The sequence below is a fragment of the Macaca fascicularis genome, chromosome 15, assembly GCF_037993035.2.
Source record: "Macaca fascicularis isolate 582-1 chromosome 15, T2T-MFA8v1.1".
Lineage (NCBI taxonomy): Eukaryota > Metazoa > Chordata > Mammalia > Primates > Cercopithecidae > Macaca > Macaca fascicularis.
The window spans coordinates 71,488,978-71,514,660 of record NC_088389.1 but is presented as its reverse complement, the minus strand read 5'-3'; the positions used below and the strand labels follow the sequence as shown (position 1 = coordinate 71,514,660).

The following is a 25,683-nucleotide window of genomic DNA, read 5'->3' as shown; positions in this document are numbered from 1 at the left end:
TTTCTGATAATGAAGGTACCATCAATGCCCACAGTCCTCAGAGCAACTTCCTTTCACCGCCACACATACCTTTGGTGCCACTAATCCTTCTGTTTTCTCTCAGCCAGGAATGTCTACCTGCATGGAAAACATTGTGGAAACCTTCCTCCGTACCTGTGCCAGGCTCTTGTGGATGCCATCAACAAGCCCCTCTGATACCTCTGATGGGAGCATGCGAATAACACCAAATAATCACAGCAAATCCTCCTCATCATAAAGCCTCGCATGGACTAGCACTCGCAAATATTTAAATAAATATTAAAACGCTGTTAGAAATTTGGGAATTTTTCTTCCAAAGATACTCACAGAACCAATATGAAGATATGTCTTTTTTTTTTTTTTTGAGACAGGAAGATCCCTGGAACCTGGGAGGTCGAGTCTGCAGTGAGCCATGACCATGCCACTGCACTGTTGCCTAAGCTGGAGTGCAGTGGCATGATCATGGCTCACCGCAGCCTCGACCTCTCAGGTTCAAGTGATCTTCCTGTCTCAGTCTCCTGAATAGCTGGGACTGTAGGCACATGCCACAATGCCAGGCTAAGTATTTTATCTTGTATTTTGTACAGGCAGGGTCTCACTTTGTTGCCTAGGCTGGTCTTGAACTCCTGTCCTCAGGCAATCCTCCTGCTTTGACCTGATAACAGTCTCTTGAACTGGAAGGACACTGATCCAAAACTTCAAACAGCTTTAAAGTCACTCTCTTTTTTTGCCACAACTTAACAGGCTTACCTGAGAAAGAAGGAATCTTTGGAGGATTCTTTCTCATCCAAGTCCCTTAATGCTGCATATTGACCACCATTTATGAAATCCTACTATGCACCAGATCCTTTATGTATATTGTTAACATTTCTAATCCTCACCACACCTTGTATGGTGGAAGTTTTTATGACCATTTTATATATTTAAAAAATTGAGGTTCAACTAGATAAAATAATTTGCCAGAAATCACAAAGTTGGTGGATGGTAAGGCTAAATGTTAAACCCTTAACTGTTTGGCACTGAAACATAAATGATTTGTTTCTCACTAAAGCAGTTTTAAAGTTTTATGAATATTTTTATGTTTTCAAAGCTCTGGCACATGTATGTTTCAAAGATCCTCACAAGACTAGAAAGGAAACTAGAACAGGTGGTATTATCTCCATTTTACAGACAAGGAAACAGAAACTCAGATGTCCTAGTGCTTGATCCAAATTTGTAAATGATTCTGACATGGTCAGACATGAGGATGTCTCTTTGGGTGAAACTTTTGAACCTAAAATGAAGTTTTCTTAAGAAGAAATAGGTTGATCAGGTAGGCCCCCCATGTTTAAAGATAATGGCAATCCAGGATGGATAATAACAAGATTTACCATGCCGCTGAATGAACAAAGAGGCACCCATCTGTGTCTTTTCCTGAGTGTCAGATGCCATATTGGCACAGGAACCCGAGAGTTTTGAAATTAAAAAGGGAACTGTAAATGCACCTAGACTTACTTTCCCAGCCCAAAGCTCCCTTGGGACCCCTGCCTATAATTTATGCTGTGGGCTAATTGAACAGAGCAGTGCTCAGCCAATGTGAACTTGGGGAGCTCATTAAAATGCAGGTTCTGATTAGACTGGTCTAACAATCTCCCACGTGGTGCTGAATCTACTGGTCCATGGATGGCACTCAAAGCATCAAGGCCTGATCTAACTAAGGGAGCCTGTTAAAAATGTAGATGCTTAGGCTTCACCCCAAACCTGGCAGATCTAAGTGTGCATTTTAACAAAATCTCAAAAGTATATGATCTGAGAAGTGCTGGGTTGGAGGGCTGCCTGGCTGGCTGAGTAAAGGAATGAATAAACAAACTTCCATTTATTGTTTTGTCGACAGATTGTTTCATAAACAGTCTTCAGTTGAGTGTGGGTGTGTTTGAGGAAAAAAAAAAAGAGAGATACTGTTTTGAATACAATCGCCTTGACAGATGGTGACAACCACCAGGTCTTTTGTTCTGGACTGACTTGTATAGCCCAGCACCCAGCACCTAGGAGGTCTCCAGTGAATACCTTTTCGTAAATGCCAGGTGGAGGGCAGCTGCTGCTATTGCAGCCTCATGCAGAAAGGCTTCTTTGACTGAATAAACTGTAGCACTAGCAACAACACAGTGGTTATTTTCTGTCCTGTTTCAGACTCCAGAAAAAAAAAAAGTTATAAAGTTTGCATTCCAGGTAGAAACTGAAAGTAAATTCTATATTATGAACTGCACCCATGACAATGCTGGTTCTTAATAAATATTTGAAGTCAATGGTTCATTTGATCAATAAACATTTACTATAAGCTTTTCATGTGTCAGACACAGGGCTAGGCACTAAGGACACAGAGTTCATAAAAATGTGGTCCCTATCTATGAAGAATTCACAATTTGGTATGTAGTTTTGAGGTTGGTTATTGACTTTTGCTTTTAATACTATAAAGTTCAATGCACCAACATGCATACTGATGTGATTCCTTCAGAGTATTACTCAGATCAGGAGTGAAAAAGGACAATAAAGAGTGAGGTCTTTGGAAAGAGAAAAACAGAAATCTAAATAAATAGCACAAAATTGACAGAAGTTCCATGTGCTCTGCATATTTTCTGCCTAATAGATCAATTACAACAATAAAACATGTGCACTATAAAAACATACAGAGAGAATTCGGCTGGGCTGCAAGGGAATGTTGACAAGGTAGCTAAGCAACACTGGCAAGGAAAGTTCTAATTTTTCTTTTCCTATTGATGTCTTTTGCCTCATTAGTTGAGAAATCAGAGTCCTTTCCAGGGATAAGGAAGAAATAAAACAACTCTCCCAGTCACTCCTGAGAGATCCATCTTCTCTAGCCAGGCCCACCTCTAAGAGACCTTGGTGGTACAGAAGGGTGAGGGGGTTAGGAAAGGAGAGGGACCAAAGGTGACACCAGTTGCAGGAAAAGCAGTTCAATATCTTATCTGTGGGGTGGAGGACTCCCTTTGGCAGGATCAGCTGGCAGGATGATTCATTTCCTATAGGAAGGCCATAAGAGAAATGCCCCAGAAACACCCCACATGAAGGAAGTTTAGTGTCATCTTCATTGCCCGGCACAGAGCTGACTTAACTGAATGTTTGCTGAATGAATGAGTAAACGACAGTGAATGATGAACATTTTATATCACAGTGAAACCACAAAAGAGGAACCAAAGTGGATCTCCTGTCTTCAGTTATTTGGGGACTCTATGTCAACCTGTAAGCTCACTGCCAACTCACTGAGGCTGCTGCGATACCCTGAAGTAACATGTCTGCCTCCTGAAAGGACAAGACTTCAGCCCAACTCTTCTTTCAAATGAGCTGCTCCATTCCTCTGTGTTATCTGAAATTCCACCTCTTCGGAATCAAAGAATGACTAGTCTGATTTCTCATTTTTCCCACTATATTGTTCTCTTTATAGCTGGAATAGTCCTTGGAATCGTCCTCTACTTCCCAAATATTGAATTAAAGTAGATTGGGTTTTTATTTTAGAGGGGCGTCTGTATGTGTGTATCATAAAATGAACATCATCTGAGCTTTCTAGGCTCCAATAAAAGATGTGCCTAAGATGAAATTCCATCAACCCTTATGCACTGTTTACCCCTGCCTACTTAGGAGGTGCCATCTTTGCCCACAAGATAACCCCAGAATGGAAGAGATTCCTACCTGAGAAGAGCTTTTCTATTTTTTTCCCCAATGAATTCTACTCCTCAACTTTGAGCTGTCATATCACTGCATTTTGTTACATTAGTTAGGAGAAACATTGCTGCCTCATTTTAATTTTCAAAGATATGCATGGTTTCAGAGCTTAGAATGCTCATGTTATTTCTGAACACAAACGAAGTCAGTACAAATAGGTGTAACCCTACAGAAGTCTGTCACAGGACTATTACTCCTCCTAATCTTCTAGCTCTTCAATGGTCGTTTGAATTGCATTCTTGCTGTTTCATAGGCTCATTCTTTTGGTCATCAGTGCAGACATTCTAGTATCAAATGTATAAGTTAAAATTCCAAAAATGAAAGCATTACCTGCAACCTTATATACTGCAGCAGCAGCAACAGCTACAATAGATCAACGCACAGGTGTTTTCAGCAAAAAGCTATAATGATTCACCATCATTCAGAAGAGGAAAGTTAGTGGTGAGAAAGAATGGAAAGAGTAAAAGAAAAGAGTGGGATTTGTTTGGTATGGTTTGAAACACTACCTACTGACGGTCCATGGAAGAAAAGACAGAATTTTAAAAAATGTTTTATGAAATAAAGAGAATAATGTTCCTTCTGGACACCGGTACCAACAAGCTTGGATTCCCAACAATGACAAAGATGAAGACTCTTTGATCAAAACTTGGGCAGGGTTGATCCAATCTTACTGCAGTTTTAAAAATAAAAAGTAAAGTAAAATTATTACAGGATAAAAGCTCAATTGACCCATTTAATCTTATAAAGATTATAAATCTTATAATGACATCCTACTGATTACATTGATTTTTTAAAAAGAAAGAGAAACTTCTCCAAATCAGTGAGAGACTTGGTATATTATTTCTAGATATTTAGACTAGCTAGAAAATATTCATTTTTGTGGCTTAAAGAAAGACATATGATTTGAAAAAAACAATATCTAAGTCAGGTGAGGGTAGAAGAATGGGGAATGTGGCGAGAACTACAGATAAAGCTTAAATTATAGCTGAAACAAAAAATTAAGGCAGGTCAAAAATGTTAAGTATTTTTACTTTTTAAAGCATACGTGTGTATCAGCTGATATGATGTCACTCTGAACCTTCAATGGATACTGAGATAAGTACTTTTACTTTTTAAAGCATGGGTGTATATCAGCTGATATGGTATCACTCTGAACCTTCAATGGATACTGGGATAAAGGTTACTGCCAATTACCCTTTCTTTTTCTTTGAAATAGGGTATGTCAATCCTTTCTTGGAAAAATCTTACTTTAAAGGAAAAAGGTTCTATTTCAAGGAAGTTGGATCCTGTAACTGTCAACAGACTTGTTTACTCTCAGCCACTAAGTGAATTTGAGTCTCAAAGTCTGAAAAATTTTTAGCCCTAGCACCATGAGAACTTTTGTATGACATCTAGAACCACTGCAAAAGATCTTTGCAGGAAGGCGGAGAACACAAAATGGGCTAGAAGACTGGAAATTAGAAAATACAGTTCCAATTTTCAAAAGATTATAAGTTTAAGTTTGACAGGGGATAGATAAAATTAACACCAAAAGCAGGCAAGATTTAGAGACACTAAAGCCCAGTGGCTAACAGCACACAGCTTTTGTAGGGTTGCTGCAAGAATTCAAACAGTTTATGTAAAACATTTAGCATTAGCATGTACTGAATATAGTGGTTGCTGCTATCATCATGTTCATCATTTGAATCACATTATGATGCAAGTTTTACTAGAGAGTCAGACTCTAGAGAGACCAATCACCTAGAATCTATCTTAGGATGCCTAAAATTCTAATTATATAATATTAACAATGGCATTTATTAAAGACTTCCTGTTTATTTTAGTTTTCACAACCTTATGAATAGGCATTATTATTATCCCTAATTTACACTTAAGGAAACTGAGAGACAGTGAGATTGAAGCTGTATCCTGATCACAGAACCAGTAAGTAGCCAAGCTGACTGCAAATCTCTTACCACCTACTTATAATTGCCTATTTAGACAGTTGGGTAGTTAAAGAAAAAAAAAAAAAAATAGAGGAAGTTCTGGGATACACCTAAGGGGGTCAGGGAGGAAATGGGAGAAACAGAGACCTAGCCCTATGTACACTGTCATGTGCCACTCCAGAAGAGATCTATTTCTGGAAACTTTGTGGTCTAGTTTCAAAAGACCTGGATTCAAATCCCGACAATGACTTTAGCTGGCTATGTCTTTGAACAGACACTTTTTATGAATATCAATTTTGTCTTCTTTAAAGATGACGGTGCTGGGCACAGTGACTCACGTCTGTAATCCTAACACTTTGGGAAGCTGAGCCAGGCTAATTGCTGGAGCCCAGGAGTTCGAGACCAGCCTGGGCAACATGGCAAAACTCATCTCTACAAAAAATACACAAATTAGCCCAGCGGGACATGCCTGTAGTCCCAGCTACTTGGAAGGCTGAGGTGGGAGGATCACCTGAGCTTGGGGAAGTCAAGATTGCAGTGAGCCATGATTGCACCACTGTGCTCCAACCTGGGCAACAGAGTGAGACCCTGTCTCAAACAAAAACAAAAACAAAAACAAAAAAAGAAAAAAAGAAAAAAATAATAAGGATAATGGTGCTTACCTTTATTGTAAGGTTACTGTGAAAATTAAAAGATATAATGCCAGTGAGCGCACTTCACAAATGGAAAACAATTATATGGTTATTGACATAGTGACTGATAAAAGAAACTATAACTTTTGACTTAACATCAAGAAATGATGTGAGAAATAGAAAATGATTCAGTTCAATGCAAATGTGTGTTTATGAATAAGAAATAGGCAGGAGGTGGTAGGGGTGGGGGGCATGGTGGCAATGGAGGCCCTGCACAGCAGGAAAGAAAGAAATGAAATGTTTCATTCTTGCTTAATTTGGGTGGACTTCTAATTCTCAGGCAAAAAGAAATAGTATTAACCCCAGTGATTTGATAATGAGTTAACAATATTCCCCAACATTTATAACACACTTACCCTAATATTTTGAGGGAGTTCCAGTATTTTTTTTTTTGAGACGGAGTCTCGCTCTGTCACCCAGGCTGGAGTGCAGTGGCGCAATCTCAGCTCACTGCAAGCTCTGCCTCCTGGGTTCACGCCATTCTCCTGCCTCAGCCTCCCGAGTAGCTGGGACTACAGGCGCCCGCCACCACGTCCGGCAAATTTTTTGTATTTTTAGTAGAGACGGCGTTTCACCGTGTTAGCCAGGATGGTCTCGATCTCCTGACCTCATGATCTGCCCACCTTGGCCTCCCAAAGTGCTGGGAGTATTTTTTGCATATAATAAATCTAATGCAATATGGCTTATTTCATAATTTTGAAAATTATTTCAAAATTATATCCACCGTGCCCTCCCACTAATCGCTCAAACACTTTTCAGAATAACATATAAATGCTCTACATTTAACACATTACATTCCTGGTTATAATCCAGTTACAACCTCTGTATTCTGATAACAGAAATGACTTTCTAAACTGTTTAAAAAGTTATTTTTTATATTAGTTCATTTTCATGCTGCTGATAAAGACATATCTGAAACTGGAAACAAAAAGAGGTTTAATTGAACTTACAGTTCCACATGGCTGGGGAGGCCTCAGAATCATGGCAGGAAGTGGAAGACACTTCTTACATGGCAACAGCAAGAGAAAAATGAGGGAGAAGCAAAAAAAGAACCCCCTGATAAACCCATCAGATCTCGTGAGACTTATTCATTATCACGAGAATACGATGGGAAAGACTGGCCCCATGATTCAGTTATCTCCCACTGGGTCCCTGCCACAGCATGTGAGAATTCTGGGAGATATAATTCAAGTTGGGATTTGGGTGTGGACACAGCCAAACCATATCATTCTGCCCCTGGACCTCCAAATCTCATGTCCTCACATTTCAAAACCAATCATGCCTTCCCAACAGTCACCCAAAGTCTTAACTCATTTCAGCATTAACCCAAAAGTCCATAGTCCAAAGTCTCATCTGAGACAAAGCAAGTCCCTTCCGCCTATAAGCCTGTAAAGTCAACATCAAGCTAGTTAATTCTTAGACACAATGTGGGTACAGGTATTGGATAAATACAGCTGTTCCAAATGGGAGAAATTGGCCAAAACAAAGGGGTTACAGGGCCCATGCAAGTCCGAAATCCAGCGAGGTAGTCAAATTTTTTTTAATTTTATTTTTATTTTTTGAGACGGAGTCTCGCTCTGTCACCCAGGCTGGAGTGCAGTGGCACGATCTCGGCTCACTGCAACCTTCGCCTCCTGGGTTGAAGCCATTCTCTTGACTCAGCCTCCCGAGTAGCTGGGACTACAGGTGCCCACCACCATGCCTGGCTAATTTTTTTTTGTATTTTTAGTAGAAACAGGATTTCACCATGGTAGTCAGGATGGACTCGATCTCCTGACCTCGTGATCTGCCTGCCTCGGCCTCCCAAAGTGCTGGAGGGCAGTCAAATTTTAAAGCTCCAAAATGACCTCCTTTGACTCCAGGTCTGACATCCAGGTCACGCTGATGCAAGAGGTGGGTTCCCATTATCTTGGGCAGCTCCACCCCTGTAGCTTTGCAGGGTACAGCCTCCCTCCTGGCTACTTTCACGGGCTAGCATTGAGTGTCTGTGGCTTTTCCAGGCGCATAGTGCAAGCTGTCAGTGGATCTACCATTCTGAATCTGGAAGATGATGGCCCTCTTCTCACAGCTCCACTAGGCAGTGCCCCAGCAGGGAGTCTGTGTGGGGGCTCCAACCCCACATTTCCCTTCTGCATTGCCCAAGCAGAGGTTTTCCATGAGGGCCCTACCCCTGCAGCAAACTTTTGCCTGAGTATCCAGGCATTTCCACACATCTTCTGAAATCTAGGAGGTTTCCAAACCTCAATTCTTGACTTCTGTGCACCCACAGGTTCAACACCACGTGGAAACTGCCAAGGCCTGGGGCTTCCACCTTCTGAAGCCACAGCCTGAGCTCTACCTTGGCCCTTTCAGCCACAGCTGGAATGGCTGGGACATAGGGCACCAAGATCCTAGGCTGCATACAGCACGGGGATCCTGGGACTGGCCCACAAAACCACTTTTTCCTGCTGGGCCTCTGGGCCTGTGATGGGATGGGCTACCATGAAGGTCTCTGACATGGCCTGGAGACATTTTCCCTATCATTCTAGACTTCATTGCATCCCTAGTACCTAACACAGGACCCAGTAGAAACAGGAACTCAGTAACTTTTTGTGGTTAAACTGTGTATCTAATGGTCTTGGGGATTAACATTAGGCTCCTTGCTCCTTATGCAGCTGGCTTGAATTCCTCCTTAAAAAATGGGTTTTTCCTTTCTACTGCATCATAAGGCTGCAAATTTTCTGAACTTTTATGCTCTATTTCCCTTTTAAAACAGAATGCTTTTAACAGCACCCAAGTCACCTTTTGAAAACTTTGCTGCTTAGACATTTCTTCTGCCAGGTACCCTAAATCATCTCTCTCAAGTTCAAAGTTCCACAAATCTCCAGGGCCACCAGTCTCTTTGATAAAATATAACAAGAGTCACCTTTGCTCCAGTTCCCAACAAGTTCCTCATTCCATCTGAGACCACCTCGGCCTGGACCTTATTGTTCATATCACTATCAGCATTTTTGTCAAAGCCATTCAACAAGTCTTTAGGAGGTTCCAAACTTTCCCACATTTTCCTGTCTTCTGAACCCTCCAAACTGTTCCAACCTCTGCCTGTTATCCAGTTCCAAAGTCACTTCCGCATTTTCGGGTATCTTTTCAGCAATGCCCCCCACTCTACTGGTACCAATTTATTATATTTGTCCATTTTCATGCTGCTGATAAAAACATACCCGAAACTGGGAAGAAAAAGGAGTTTAATTGGACTTACAGTTCCACATGGCTGGGGAGGCCTCAGAATCATAGTGGGAGGCAGAAGGCGCTTCTTACATGGCGGCAGTAAGAGAAAATGAGGAGGAAGCAAAAGCAGAAACCCCTGATAAATCCATCAGATCTCATGAGACTTATTCACTATCACAAGAATAGCACGGGAAAGACCAGCCGCCATGATTCAATTATCTCCCCCTGGGTCCCTCCCATAACACGTGGGAATCTGGGGAGATAAAATTCAAGTTGAGATTTGGGTGGCGACATAGCCAAACCATATCATTCCTGTTATCAGAATCCAGAGATCCTGCTGGAAGGATTAAGGCTGCATTTCTAGAAACTCTCAAGAGAGAACAGACAACCATCTATCTGGGTGGTTTTTCATTTTTCTAAATGAAAAACAGGTACACAAAGCAGGTAACCCTGAGATAAAGTTGAGACAAATAATTAATGATTCTATCCACTCTTTTCTCTCAAACATGCCAATAACAAGTTAAAAAAAAAAGTTGGAAATGAAATTGAGTCAGACATGTAATTGCAAACCATGTGTCCTCCTCAAAGACTGAAAAGAGATCTATCTTTAGAGCCAGAAAGATGCAGATTTGAGTCCAGGCTCTGCTCCTTGACCAGTTACCCTTGTGGGCTAAATGCTTTCTCTTTGTGCTTTAATTTCTTTCTTTGTTGTTAGGGTGCTAATACTAATATCACAGTGTGTTCTGGGGATAATTGAGATAATATAAGTAAAGATAGGTCAACGTCAAGTGTTAAATTTATTAATCTGGATTTCTCCTATGATCAGGTTTCAGGTGGTATCATGATCAACAGGGGTCCCAACCATAATGTGGTCTTTCTTTGACTTCTTCCCCACAAGACCTAAGCACCTGACCCTCAAAAAGTGTAAAATCTTGAGGCACCTCAGGGAAGCACCATTTCCCCACTCGTGGTTTGAATGAGGAAGAATTTTCCCTACGCATCCTACTATCCTCTCTCTGTCCCTTTACTAACATCGCCCCAGGGCAAGTGGAGGGATGGATTCACTTAATTGGCAAACTGCACATGCTCAGCTGGCTCAGCCTGACCTTGTTTTCCTCCTGTGAAGTGCCTGCTCTCAAGGAATGTGCTACCTGCTGCTTCCCCAACTTTCTGCCCTTATGAATGGAGTTGGCCTGCTCTCGCCAGTGCTACATGGGAAAGCGTGGGTAAATCCAGAATTTAGAGTTAGCAGACCCATAGGTTAACAGTCTGGTTTCCATAAGAAACAAAGTTGATTTTTGTTTTTGTTGTTGTATTGTTATTACCAACTTCTTTGAAGCCATAGAGCGAAGAGTGGTGTGACTTGTTTATTAGGACTCTATTGGAGAACTAACACTGTTAAGTTGTGCAGAGTGGCTTGGCTATGCAAAGTTAGCTGTTTTTGTTAGCAGAAATGCTTTGTGACATTAGTTCAACAAGAACTCTGTTTAAGACATAACTTACTCATCTGCAGAAAGTCTATATCTACACATCAGAAATGCATAGCCTTCTCAAGAGATTTCTCAACTAAGAAAGAAAACCTAGTCGTTGCGCGCATTTGTTCAGTTACTGTTCAGCAGCAGTCACAGAGAGAGAGAATGCTCCGAACAGAGTCCCCCGTCATCTGTGAAGTGCTTCTGAATCCCCCACAGTTGACAGTGAGCTTTAGGCCTGACAATCCCATGCCCCTGTATGTGGCTACTGTCTGAGAACATGATTATCAGGAGCTTTCTCCAGGGAACTGAAAAACTTTCTATCTACTCAGATAAGGGAGAGAAGGTTACTCTCCCTCAGATAAGGCCCAACCTCGATGTCTTCCAACTTCTCTCTGGTTTAACCTCAACTCCTGGTAAAGCAGAGGGAACAAGTTACCAAAAGAAGGAGCAAGAAGGACAGGATGGCTGGTCATCGTGTACACCTCGCATGCACATCTCTGATGCAAATGCCCCAGGACCACATACTGTGCTGTATTTCTTTGCTCACATGTCTGGCCCCTCCATCAGTTTATGAGGGCTGGGGGCACACTCTAGACTTCATTGCATCCCTAGTACCTAACACAGGACCCAGTAGAAACAGGAACTCAGTAACTTTTTGTGGTTAAACTGTGTATCTAAATAATTGTTAATCAAATACCACACAGATAAACAGTTCTTTCTCCGGTTGAGAGGACTAGGCTCTTATAATCATAATGAGACAATGGACAAAAGGAATCTTTTCAGAAAACAGAACTGCTTCACGCAAAGATCAACAGTGGCTACTGGACATGATGTTTCCCAGGCCAATCTAAACAGCTCCCGTGTTTTCATTTTCTAGCATTCAGTGAAAAGTCAGCTCCTTTGGAAGCATGCCCACTCACTTAAAACAATGTTTAAAAAGTCATGGTAGACCTTTGTAAAGATCTTTGCAATACCACCCAAAGACCTCTACCTTTGTGCTTTGCTTAAAAAATAAGTTTTAAAAATATACTTCGGAGGAAAAAATAATGGGGAAGAGAGCAAGCTAATCAACTTGGGAATTTTTCTTTTTTTGTAGAGATGGGGTTCTTGCCATGTTGCCCAGGCTGGTCTTGAACTCCTGGGCTCAAGCAATGCTCCTGCCTCAGCCTCCCTAGATGCTGGGATTACAGGGATGAGTCACGGTGCCTGGCTGGGAATTTTTTTTCTAATACGAGACAAAAATGTATCATCTCACCTCCTTCAGTGCAAACTCAACTTCTGTGACTTTGTTGTCTTTGCCCAAGCTTCTGTCACTGTTGCATCTACTCTCGTTGCCTTTGTCCCCTTCAATGACAGCATCCTGGCCCCAACCTGTCTCCCTCAATCATCCCACACAACACCACGACATTAATTTTCCTCGAACTTTGATCCTGCTACCCATTCCGTGTGCATCTGCTAAGGAGGCCTGATAGCAAGGTCATGGTTGACAGGACTGTAGAGCAGGAAGAACTTTTGAAAATCACTTAATTCAATAGAGCCTCTTAATTTATTAAAAACAAAAAACAAACACCTAGTGCCCAGAAAACCGAAGTAAATATGTAAAGGTTCACAGTTAGGACAGACCTGGGGCTGAAAACAAAGCCTCAACCTCCGTGCCAGTGTTCTTTCCACGAGGCAATGGATCTCTCAAATACTTCAGCAAGTCCGACACTTAATAGCCCTTCAAAACTGCCCCCCTCCCTTTTCGTGCCAGGCGTGGTAGCTGACACCTAGAATTTCAGCACTTTGGGAAGCCAAGGCAGGAGTATCACTTGAAGACAGGAATTAGAGACCAGCCTGGGCAACAAAGCAACACCTGCCCCCTCCCCCAGCCATCTCTACAAAATAAAACACAACAAAACAAAACAAAATTAGCCTGGCACGGTGGCACACACCTATGGTCCCAGCTATCTGGGAGGCTGAGGCAGGAGGAGGATCACATGAGCCTAGGAGTTCGAGGCCGCAATGAACTATAATCATGTCACTGCATTACAGCCAGGGCACAGAGTGAGACCCTGTCTCTTAAAAGAAAAAAAGAAAACTACCCCAACTTAACTGTCTTTTTAGATACATAGAGAGATGTAGATATAGATATTATTCATACTCCTGGTGGTTTTTAAGCCTTTTAAAGTCATATAGCTCCTTTGTTGCTCCAAATGAAATGCTATGCAGGACCTCAATTTTATAAAAATAAATAAAAATTATTTATCTCTTCTGCAGCTGAGGCAGGGTGTCTGCTCCTCTCAAAAGCCACTGAAACACCTCTGAGAACTTTCAGGTTTCACTCGATCAGTCGGACAACTCATCAGACCCCTAATGCTGACTGCACTTGTCAGTGGCTAAATCCCTGCCCCTGCCCTTTCTTTTGCCTTCCGCCTGCCATAATCTTCCAGCCTCCAGGCGACTCCTCCCTACCATGCTGTTAGGAAGTGACTCTTGTCTCTCCTTTGCTCCAAAGCTCTGAATCTGTAGCCCTTCCTTTGTACCTAAACAGTCTGATTTGTTGGTTATTCCCACAGTTCACCCCCAACTTCTGGCCCATCTACAATCAGGGCCCACACACCCATCTGTTAGCCCTGTGGGCCCATCAAAGCAGGCTTCAAACACAAGCTGCCACCTCTGGTGGAGGTTCAGCCCACCCCTTCCCCTTCTCTTCTCTCCTGACCCTTCCCTAATTTGGCTTTGTTTCTGCCATCCCTACTGCACTCATTTAGAACCCTTGCTTCTCAGCAAATATTTATGGGTTTGACTTGCTATTCTTGAGTTCTATACTCTTCCCCTAGCACCACCTCCCCCTGGCCTTTTATTTTTTGTTTGTTTTTTTCTCTTTCACTTTTCCCCTCTTGAGCTCTGGGGCATCTGGTAGAAGGTGGTGGCTGCTGAAGGAAAAAATACAACCCCCTCTCACCCTGAACCATCTGTCCACTGACCAACTAGTAAGTTCCCCTGGGTTTCCTGCGGACACTCGGAAATGGCAGAAAGACCAAGATCACTTGCACCTAGGGTGCAAGTTTAAAATGCAGACTCTAGCTTCCCACCCCTCACCAGTGGATGTGTGGACTCTGCTGCTCCCCAGGGTTTAAGAACTCCCTGAGCTAGGGAGTCTGACACGCCCGGCCTGGCATATCCAGTGGTCTGTGGGCCAAGAGTCATTTCCTGAGGCGAATAGGCAGGATAGAAAAGTGGTCATCTGAAGAGCTGCATTTCCAGCAGTAAGAATGGCAGAAAAAGTCCTTGGGGGAAAGGAGAATTAACCTGAATCATTATTGGGAATATACAATGTGGCCCTTCTCCTACTGGTCTACACCACCTGTGGAGAGGCTGGTTCAATGAACTACCCCTGTGTTTTGTGGCTCTTGGTCACTGTGTTGTATAGACTGGTGGCTAAGTAAATAGATCTGAGATCAGACTGCCTGAGTTTGACTCCCAAATCTGCCATTTCTAGAGTGTGGGCTCTGGAGTTTACTATATCACATTGCTCAACATTAGCTTCCTCTTCTTCCATTTCTGTAAAATGGAGATAAAATAGCCACCTCATAGGGCTGCCATGAGAGTTAAGTGACATTATCCAAATAAAGCATCCGATATAGCAGCAAGCACAAGGTAAGTTTGTAATATGCATTAGCTTTCATTCTTATCACTAACATCATGCTTTCTTGAACTTACTTATATACATATGTCTCCCTCCTTCTGGATAGGGAACTCCTGAAAAGCAGATCCCACAGGCTTCTACGTTCCCTCTCTCCTGAAACACTCTTAGTGGGTTATACCTCGCAGAATTGTGGTGATCAACTAAGACAGTAGGTGAAGAGAGGTTAGCAGCGGGTCTGGCACACTGTAGGCACACAGTAATTGGCAATGACTCTTGAAAAGAGTGACCAACCTTGACCACATCCTGGGTGTGAGGGACAGCAGGAGCCATCCCTCCTGAGGAGGGGCACCTGAGGCAGGGCACCTCCCTCCAGCCACCAAGCAGACAGATGGGCCTTTCACGAGGGCAGGAACATGTTTAGGAGGCTTCTTGAGGGACACTGGGAGAAGCTGGCCAAAAAGCTTATGTTGATTGGACATTAACACCTATTATTTTATGAAAGGAATTCAAGCACTCTCACAGCTGTGCCAGAAAGACTCATCCCCAGTCCAAGGGTGCTTTTTAAATACCAAATATCTTAATCCTGATGTTTTTATGTAACCACAATGTGTAGACTTGCCAAAAATGTTAAAAATAGAAGAAACCAAAAATCAAAGAGAAAAATCTTCTCATAGTTTCTAATCCAACTTGCATGGAAATAGTTATCTTGCAAAAGAGTGAAGGGTATACATTTTTTCATTCATTTAGGGGAGTTGTTTTGGTTTTTCTTGTTTTATTCTTTGGGTAGTTTATTTGTTTTTCCCACAGTACTTTTTTTTAATGACAAGTAAGGGTGACACCACTTTTCTTAAAAACAATAAAAGCTACAGGGAAAAAAATAAAAAGCCTTTAAAAGTCTCCAAAGGCCTCAGGAACTTTTGCCCAGAGAAGTGAACTTCTCAAGCAAAGCCATGGAAAACAACGTCTGCCGCAGGCGCGGGGCTGAGCCAAACCCCTGCGGCGAGGGCTTGCTTTATTTTTGGTCCAAGCTCACAGTCCAGGAAGCCACATCCACTGACTTATTTTTCATTTAAGATTCTACATTCATCAATACGTCTTGTTAGGTAAGCCTCCAGTGGATTTCCTCTCTTTGGTCTAAGAAATCTGAAGAGGAAAAACAGAAACACACAGTCACCATTCCTTGGAAAATAGTATCAGCCCAGCAAGAGACCAAAACAGGTGTCTGGTAAAAGCTCCCACTCTATTCTCTTTAAACTGCACTTTATTCTAAGAAAAAAAAAGAAAAAAAAAAAAAAAAAAAACCCAGCTCCCTGAGTTTAAACGGTGCTTGATTTTATATAAGCACCAGATGATTCAAATTCCATTTGGAAAAAGGTGGTGGAGGAGTCTATAAAAACTCTGATAACCATTTCTTCTACCAACTTTAGTCAACAAAAAAATTGAAAGGCTTAACATAGGTGAAAACCGAAAAATACAGAGTTCCACAAAGACAAGTTAAGACTGTCATTTTAAAAAAGAAGCATCTAAAGATCACTTTGGTACATCTCAAATGCACATCTTTACATTACATAACATAAATGATCAAGATACAAACCACTTGCAAACATTTATATTTTAAATCACACATAGCTATTCCGACTCAGAGATTTTAAGTGATTACACAATGAACTGGTCCTCATATGCTTTCCCTTAATCTTCCCTAACCTCGCGTGGCTTCTAGAAAAAGGCAAAAACTGACAGACAAGGGTAGTATGGCCAAGGAGCCCTGATTTATTTCAGCTTTGAAAGGCCACTACACTTGGATTCTCATTTCTGCAGGGAATGCAATCCAGAGAGCTGAGCTCGCTGTCCTGAATAAAGTACACGTTTTTCTCATCTAGCGGAGTTATCTTGTGAAATGTGAGTACAACCTGCCCAGTGTTTGAGGCAGGCAAAGCGGGAGGGTGGGGTCGTGCTGGGACACAGAGGAGTCACTCCCTGTTTGGAGAGCCACGCTCCTGGAGCACCAGGCTCACAGGAGGGCAGAGGCAGGAGGCAGGATCCTGGCCTTCAAAGTGCCCAGGAAAGAGAGGCTATCCAAGCTGGACAAGCAGAGAGGGACCTGCTGCCCTGAGAGCTAGTCCCTAAACTAATCCACATCAAGGAGGGTCATGGGCCTCTGGGGCAACACAGGGACCTGCAAGGGGCAGTGTGGAAAAGAATCTAGTACCTTCTCCAACCAAGGGGTTAGCCCCTAACAGGGGATGTTGGTGATGGACCCCATCAAGACATTCCCTCAGCTTCATCAGAGGTCATGCACTCTCCCCAGTTCCATATCCACCCCACCTTGCTCACAAGCAGAAGGGGAAAGGCACCTTGGCATGCATTTGGGAAGCTGCCAAGATAGTCTAATCTTTCAACTGGGGCATCTAATCTGATAGCAGCCACACAGCAATAGACTGCATGTGTTCAAATTCTAACCTCCAATGTGATGGCATTAAAAGGTGGGAGCTTTGGAAGATAATTTGGTTATGAGGGTTCTACCCTAATGAGTGAGATTAGCCATTATAAAAGGGACCCCAGAAAGCTCTCTACCCTCAAGAGGGCCCACACCAGAACCCAATCATGCTGGTACCCTGATCTTGGATTTCCAGCTTCCAGAATTATGAGAAATAGATTTTCTGTTGTTTATAAGCTACCCAGACTAAGGTATTTTGTTATAGCAGCCTGAACTAAGACACACAGATATTTACACCATCTCATTTTTATCATAGTCTAGGTTTATGATGTATTTAATTTTATAAAGCCTTCTATGGGAAGGAGAAAAAGTAATAGTGATAATAATTTATATTTCCTCCAACCATATCTAGTAAACACAAAAGGGTCCTTTTAGGTAAAGTTTCTTTCTGACTAATAAGGAAATACATGTACACCTCATTACTGTGTGGCCTCCCAGAAGCCAGAGTTCTGAGGATTTAGAAGAAATGATTCAAATGGAATTTCCCTAGACATCATGGGCCCAAACTGACGCCTTACACCAGAGATTACTTTTTAATTACTCTCATCAAGGCTGGCTGAATAAACCTTACCCACGTCATCACACAAGTGAAGGCAATGACATTTTGTAATGGCAGAATCCAGGTCATCATACCCTAGAATAGTCGCCACGATGCAAGTGCCTGCTGGTTAGAACCTTCGTATCATTCCTGTTGCAAGACACATAGCTATTTCCTGTTCTGGGAAGTTTTGGAGGGGTGAGAGAAAGAAACTCAAGAAGGGAAGAGACATTCATGACAAAATCTGGCAAAGGCTTTTTGAGGAGCTACAGCCTCTCCCTCTCAGGCAGTAGCAAATAGTCTCATCAAAATAACTCTGAAATCTAGAATGAAGATTTTGAAAAGAAATCCAGTGTTATACATGAAATTTTAAAACATGTGTACTTTTTCCCTCAGCACACCCACCTTTAACAATCTATCAAAACACAAATGTACTGGGCTATGGTGCTAGGCAGATTTCCAAGGTGGCTCCTAGTGATCTCTGTCTCCTGGCATCCATGCTCTTATATAATCCTCTGATTGAGTGAAGGCTGGACCCAGAGACTCACTTCTAGTGAACAGAATACAGCAAAAGGGACGGGGCACTCTTCTGAGATTAGGTTATAAAAGACTGTGACCTCTCTTGCTCACACACTCTTGCTCTCGCTTTGATGATGCCAGCTGCCATGTTGTGAGCTCTCCTCCTGAGATGCCCACAGAGCAAGGAACTGAAGGTGCCTTCCAGCTAAAAATCCAGCCAGTGAGGAGCAAAGGCCCTCAGGCCAAGAGTCCACCAGGATCTGAATTCTGCCAATAACCACTGAGTAAGCTCAGAGGCAGCTCCTTCCCAGTCAAACCTTGACACAACCGCAGCCTCAGCCTTGGGAGAGATCCTGAACCGGAGAACCCAGTTACGCTGTACTCTGCCTGCTGACCCACAAAAACTGTGAGATAATAAACGTTGTTGTTTTTAAACCACTGTGTTGGAGGGGATTCTGTTATGAAGCAATAGATAAATCATACGGCTATTTAAGCCTCATTGTTTATAATCACATACAAAAGGAAACAACCAAAAGTCCATTCAGAGATAACTAGCATAATCAAGAATGGCATATCCATATAAGAAATATTGGGCAGTCCTCAAAACACAGTGAGGTCAATATATCTGTACTGATATGAAAAGAAGTTCATGAAAATGAAAAAGCAAATTGCAAAACAACATGTGACTTTTTAAACATGGCAGATATCGACATCCATTCCTGTAAACTCCAGATAAGCTCCTCACCCACTGTTCTCATTTCAGAAAACAATTCGAGTTGTCTAGTTGCTCTGTCTAATCCATTTGAAAGTATATCATTTACTTCAAATTGCCAACACATCCCACACTCCTCACACCCTCCACTGCAACTACTCTCATCCACACCACCAGATTCTCTCTCTTTACAGCTGCCATGGACTGGGCGGGTTGCACTGCCTCCACTTCTGTTCCTCTGCAATCTATTAATATTTCCAGACAGGAGCCAGAGTGGTACTTTAAAGATATAAGTGAAATCAGGCCACTGCCCTCTTCAAGCCCTACAAAGGCTTCCCATCATGCTCAGAATAAAAACCAATGTTGCTATATTGGTTTACAAAGTCATGATCTACAGATCTGGCCCCTGGATACCTCTCCCTCCCCTATGATTTTCTCCCTCACTTATCTGCTTTATCCACAGTGGCCTCCCTGATGTTTCTATAACGTGCCAAGTCTCCTATCACTTCAAGGCTGTATTAGTTTGCTAGGCCTGCCATAACCAAGCACCCGAAACTAGGTGGCTTAAATAATAGAAATGTATTGTCTCAGTTTTGGAGACAAGAAATCTGAAATCAAGGTGTTGACAGGGCCATGCTTTCTCTGAAGGCACTAGGGAGAAATCTGTTCCATGTTTCTCTCTTTGTTTCTGATGGGTTTTTTTGGTATCTTCGGTGTTCCTTGGCTTGTAGACTTAGCACCTCAATCTCTACCTTCATCTTCGCAAGTTATCCTTCCTGTGTATATGTCTATCTCCAAATTTTCCCTTTTTATGAGGATAGCAGCCACTCTAGATGAGAGGCTCACCCAACTCCAGTATGACCTCTTGTTAACTGATTATTTTCTGCAATAACCCTATTTCCAAATAAGGTCACACTCAAAGGTATTGCAGGTTAGGACTTCTACATATGAATTTGGGATGGGGAACATAATTCAACCCCAAAACAACTGCCTTTGCAATCACTGTCCCCTCTTCCTGAAAAGCTCTTTACCCAGTGTGGCTGCCATGAGACTGTACCTCGTAGACATCCAACTTACAAGGAGTATTACTGGCTAGGAGTTACAGCTGCTGTGCTCTGAAATCCATCTCTGTATTTGTGCTAAAGCCACATTTCTCACAGGCTACTCCTAGACAGTGACTGAGCATGGCAGGCATAGTGACGCAAACCTATTCCTGTGAGATGAAAACTCACCTGAGAGGTGGCCTGGGCTCAAAGACTCCCGAACGGCCTTGCCAGGCTCTCCTGGAACAGCACAGCCCTGTAGGATGCTTCCACTCACCCTCCTCCCTCCCCTCTTCTTCACCTGGGGTCAGACCTGCATCACAATCAGAGGCATCTCCCAAGCTCCCAGCAGCTCACTCCTATTTTACCTCACAGTCAGGGCATTCAAAAGGGCTTTGTGTTTGGTTGAATACTCCTCTGTAGCCATCTTGAAATTCTTAATGTTATTTTTGAACAAGGAGCCCCACATTATCATTTTTCCCTTGACCTCACTCTTGCTCACAGGAGTTGCCTTAATACATCTCTTGCATAGCTAATCCTGCCTTGGTATAATGCTTCTCGGAGAACACGGACTCACACCCCAGATACTAGCATGATTCTTCATTACTTCATGTAAGCCTGTGCTTAAAGGTCACTCCTCAGAGAGGTTTCCTTTGCCACCCTAATAAAGCACATGACCCAAACCAGTCCCTCTCTCTCCCATTCTCCTCCTTTAATTTTCTTCATCGCTCCAACTGATTTTACTATATGTTTTACTTATTGTTTCTTTTGTCTTTCCCATGAGAATGTAAACTATACAGGGGCAAAGACATAATGTTATTTATTGTTGTGCCCCAGCACCTATAACAAAGCCAGGAACATGATAGATGGCCAATAAATGGTTTGTGAGTAAATTAATTTACATTAAAAATGTCAGTCTGAATTTACCCAGATCCTCTTTCAGTTCCAAAATATAAGCCATTGCAGCCATCACAAGAATGTACCTCATATACCTGTAAAACATAACTATTCTTCTTAATGCAGGCCAGAAATGAAGCCAGAATTCAAAGCTGAAGCAATAAGCATAACAGTAAATACCACTATCACCCAGAGAGGGGTTGAATCTGGATACAGCTGTTTAGGGGTTTAGGGTTGGGATGCCCAGTTGAGGACAGGTGACATGGCCCAAGGCTCATGAAAGGTAAGACACTGGAACTGACATAACTGCATCAAGTCAGAATTCTTGAAAATATCCATCTACATAAGAATAGGACTAGAACTACCACTGCTCCCAGTAGCTCAGGGAAGGGGGAAGTAAGTCTGAATTATGCTCCAGTATCAAGGTGAAAAAAAAATGCATCTGATTAAAAAAACTAAATAAAATACCAAACCTGTGTCATGCACAAGTGTGTTGCACAAATTTACATTGTTTAGACTGTGTATGTATCTTGAGCTAATAGATCACTATAAAAATGTTCCCAGAACCAGGGAAGAAGCAGGCTCAAATTGTTCTGTAGAAATATTTTCATAACTCAGGACCTACAAGAGTCCCTCAGAATAAGCAATTCCTGCTGAACAAACCCAAAAAGAATGAAGCCAGTCAGATGGAGAAGCTACGTACACAACGTACACAACAAGCAGAAGAATTGGCACTCTAAGAACTTACAGTAAGAGAATAATCTGACAGGATCTATAAACTAATTATGCTTAAATGTATTTTTTAACATAAAAGAAGGAATAAAAACCATAAGAACCATCCTTTATGAACAAAGAAAGGGCAGTTTTGAAAAAAAGAACTAATTTGAATTCTTAAAGATGAGACAAACATGTTAAATTGCATATTAGATACAGCTGAAAAGAGAATGAGCATCATGAAAGAGGGGTCTAAAGAAGTGTTCTGAATGGAGCAGAGAAAGAAAAAAGGGGATCAAAAAATGTGAAAGAGAGGTTATAAACACAGAGAGTAAATTGGGGCAATAAAACACGTTTAATTGAAGTTCTGGAAAAGGAATAGTTTATGTGAGAGGGGCAATATTGAAATGATAAAGGCTGAGAATTTAATAGAATTAAAGCAATACATATGTTCTTGATTTGGAAAATTACAAGTCCCAAGCAGGATTAAAAAGAAATACACACACACACACACACACACACACACACACACAGACTGGTAAACGGCAGAACACCAGCGCCAAAGAAAAAGTCATACAAGCAACCAGAGAGAAAAAGATAAATTACAAACTTAATAATGGCAATTAGATTGTTGGTGGACTTTTCATCAATAATACAGAGGCATATTTGAAGTGGTAATAAAAAAACCTGTCAAACTAATATTCTACACCTAATTAAGTTACTGCTCAAAAATGGGGGTATTTTAACCTGTTTTATGCTGCTATAACTGAATAAAACAGACTAATTCACACAGAACAGAAAGTTATTTCCTCACAGGTCTGGAGGCTGGGAAGTCCAAGAGCAAGGCACCAGCAACTAGTGAGGGCTTTCTAACTGTGTTACATCGTGGCAGAAGGCATCACATGGGCAAGAGAGAGACGAAAGGAGGCTAAACTCACCCTTTATAAGAAACCCCTTCCTTGAATAACAAACCCACTCCTACTACAATGAACCCACTCCCATGATAATGGCATTAATCCATTCGTGAGGGCAGAACCTTCAGGACCTAATCACCTCTTAAAGTTCCCACCTCTCAACACTGATGCATTGAGGATGAAGTTTCCAGCACATGAATTTTAGGAGACATATTCAAACAGAGGGTGAAATAAAAACATATTCACACCAAAAAAGAGAGACTATCCAATTCACAGACCCTCGCTGAAAGAAATATTAAAGAATAATAACTTCATTATGAAGGAAACTAAGAAAAAGATAAATAAGCAATGATGAGCAAAGAAGATAAACATGTTAGTATATTTATGAACACCACTACTCAAAAAAATTTTTTAAGATTAATAGGGAAAGGCATTATAAACAACTTGAAACTAAAACATCAGATAGCAATAATATGAAAGAGTGATTCACTTAAAGCACTCTATGGCCCTTGCATTATGTGATAGGGGAATAGCAATTTTGAATAACTTAAAACTTTTTAAAAGCTAAGCTCGCGCTTTGGGAGGCCAAGGCAGGACGTTTGCTTCAGGCCAGAAGTTTAAGGCCAGCCTGGGCAACATAGTGAGACCCAGTCTCTACAAAAAGTTTTAAAAATTAGCTGGATGTGGTGGTACGTATCTATAGTCCTAGCTACTTGAGAAGCTGAGGCAGGAGAATTGCTTGAGGCAGGAATTCAAGGTAACAGTGAGCTATGATTGCACTACTGCACTTCAGCCTGGGCAACAGAGCAAGACACTGTCTCTTTAAAAAAAAAAGGCTAAGCATTCATATTATTCATATAATACTTTCAGGGGAAACGAGGAAGGAAATGGGAGAGAAGAAATAGAATGCATACCTTTTTTTTTCGCTTTGAGACAGAGTTTCGCTCTCTTCCCCAGGCTGGAAAATGGCGCAATCTCGGCTCGCTGCAACTGCAACCCCTGCCTCCTGCCTCAACCTCTCAAGTAACTGGGACTACAGGCACATGCCACCATGCCCAGCTTATTCTTTCCTTCCTTCCTCCCTTCCTCCTTTTCTCTCTCTCTCTCTCTCTCTTTCTTTCTTTCTTTCTTTTGAGACGGAGTCTTTCTCTGTCTCCCAGGCTGGAGTGCAGTGGCGCGATCTCGGCTCTCTGCAACCTCCGCCTCCCAGGTTCACGCCATTCTCCTGCCTCAGCCTCCCGAGTAGCTGGGACTACAGGCACCCGCCACCACGCCCGGCTGATTTTTTTGCATTTTTTTAGCAGAGACGGGGTTTCACAATGTTAGCCAGGGTGGTGTCGATCTCCTGACCTTGTGATCTGACCGCCTCGGCCTCCCAAAGTGCTGAGATTACAGGCGTGAGCCACCGCGCTTAGGCAGAATTGTGTAACTTCTAAAGTAATAGAAGAAAGGAAAGGGGGAAAAAGAATACTCAAATGACACATATACAGACAAAATATGAAAAAAAGAAGGACTTGTAAGGATGTAAGAAAATATAAGAAAGAATTAAGAGGACAGAAAATGGGCCGGGCGCGGTGGCTCAAGCCTGTAATCCCAGCACTTTGGGAGGCCGAGACGGGCGGATCACGAGGTCAGGAGATCGAGACCATCCTGGCTAACACAGTGAAACCCCGTCTCTACTTAAAAAAAAAAAAAAAACAAAACAAAAAACTAGCCAGGCGAGGTGGCGGGCGCCTGTAGTCCCAGCTACTTGGGAGGCTGACGCAGGAGAATGGCGTAAACCCGGGAGGCGCAGCTTGCAGTGAGCTGAAATCTGGCCACTGCACTCCAGCCTGGGCGACAGAGCGAGACTCCGTCTCAACAACAACAAAAAAAGAGGGCAGAAAATGATAAATATATAAGTAAATCAATACAAGCACTGACTCTATAAAAGAATAAAAGAAACGATGCCTCGTGGAGTTTGCAAAATTATATAGACTTAAAATACTCAAAAGACTAGCGTAAGAATTGCGGGGAGGGATAAATCAGAAGGGTGTTATTCAAAGGAAGGTAAAAATATTGATCACTTTAGAATTTAGTAAGTTAACGATGCATGCTATAATTACTAGGCTAACCTCGGAAAGAATAAAACGGACAGTATGCCTTTCAGAGTGGTGCAGAAGAAAAAACAGTGAGACAATGAACCCGATCATCTGTTAAAAGACAAAAAAGGAGAGAAGAAACACAGGAACTGTGCAACAAACAGCACAAAAGACTCCAGCAGATATGGATTAAAATATATCGGTACAGTTAATTATAACAAATGCAAATCAACTAAATGCTCCAGCTAAAAGATGATGACAAACTGAAATGCTTACGGGGCAGAGCAGGTCACATAACTGAGTAAACAGCCAGGTATAGGAAAGCAACAACCCAAATAACCACAACTGATGTCTCCTCAGGGTCAGCGAGACAATAGAGTATGGTGGGGCCTGGGGTAAACTGGTAAGAGTGTACCTGTGTAAGGAAGGTAGTTCTTACAGACTGTTGCCATGTGGGAATACAGTCCAATGTCACATATGTTAACTTTCAAAAACCTGGAAACTCGGAGTTTCATGGGAAATCAGAATTTTAAACATCAGCCACAAATTTTTTTTTAAAAAGCAAACACTGAAAAAAAGGAAATAAAATGCTATTAATCCAGTGGAGGGAAGATAAGAGATAAAATAAAACAAATGAACAAAAAGCACGGTAAATAAAATGCAAAATCAAAAACATAAAGGAAAAGGGGGAATAAAAAAACAACTCCTGCAAACCACTGAAACATGAATGGAAGTGAAGGCTTATGCTAAAACACCGCTGTGATCCCCACCCTGTAATTTCCGCCCTGTTCAACCTTATCATTTGGCTGAAGAGACCTAACATTAAAGGATGGGAAAAACATTGAATAATCCAAACATAAAGCACATGGAGCCCCACTGGCCACTCAAAACTCATAATAATGTCTGGATGTTTGTTCCATCAGTTCTGCTTACACCAAGTCTCCTCTGGGGGCTTATTGGATACCTGGGCTTATCTAGCTATTAAGAAAAACGGCAATGTTAAAAGGAATGCTCTGTGCCTAAAAGAATGAAGGGAGGAAGAAGAGAAAGAAAAAGAAAAATCCACAATATTCACCTTAAGTTACTCTTTGAGCCAGTTC

At 42.0% G+C, this 25,683-nt stretch overlaps 1 protein-coding gene across 4 annotated transcripts in view; it reads right to left on the bottom strand.

Moving 5' to 3' along the window:
• MOB3B (MOB kinase activator 3B) overlaps positions 1-25,683 on the bottom strand; it is a 202,616-nt gene that overhangs the window by 130,303 nt on the left and 46,630 nt on the right. The window contains exon 2 of one of the 4 annotated variants that reach the window (XM_074017358.1): positions 14,960-15,811. The exons of 2 other annotated variants lie outside the window; for them this stretch is intronic. The gene's annotated coding sequence lies outside the window, so the exon portion shown is untranslated. Of the gene's footprint in view, positions 1-7,305; positions 7,644-14,959; positions 15,812-25,683 lie in introns of those variants that run through there. One more of the 4 variants, XM_074017357.1, reaches the window with a different exon arrangement.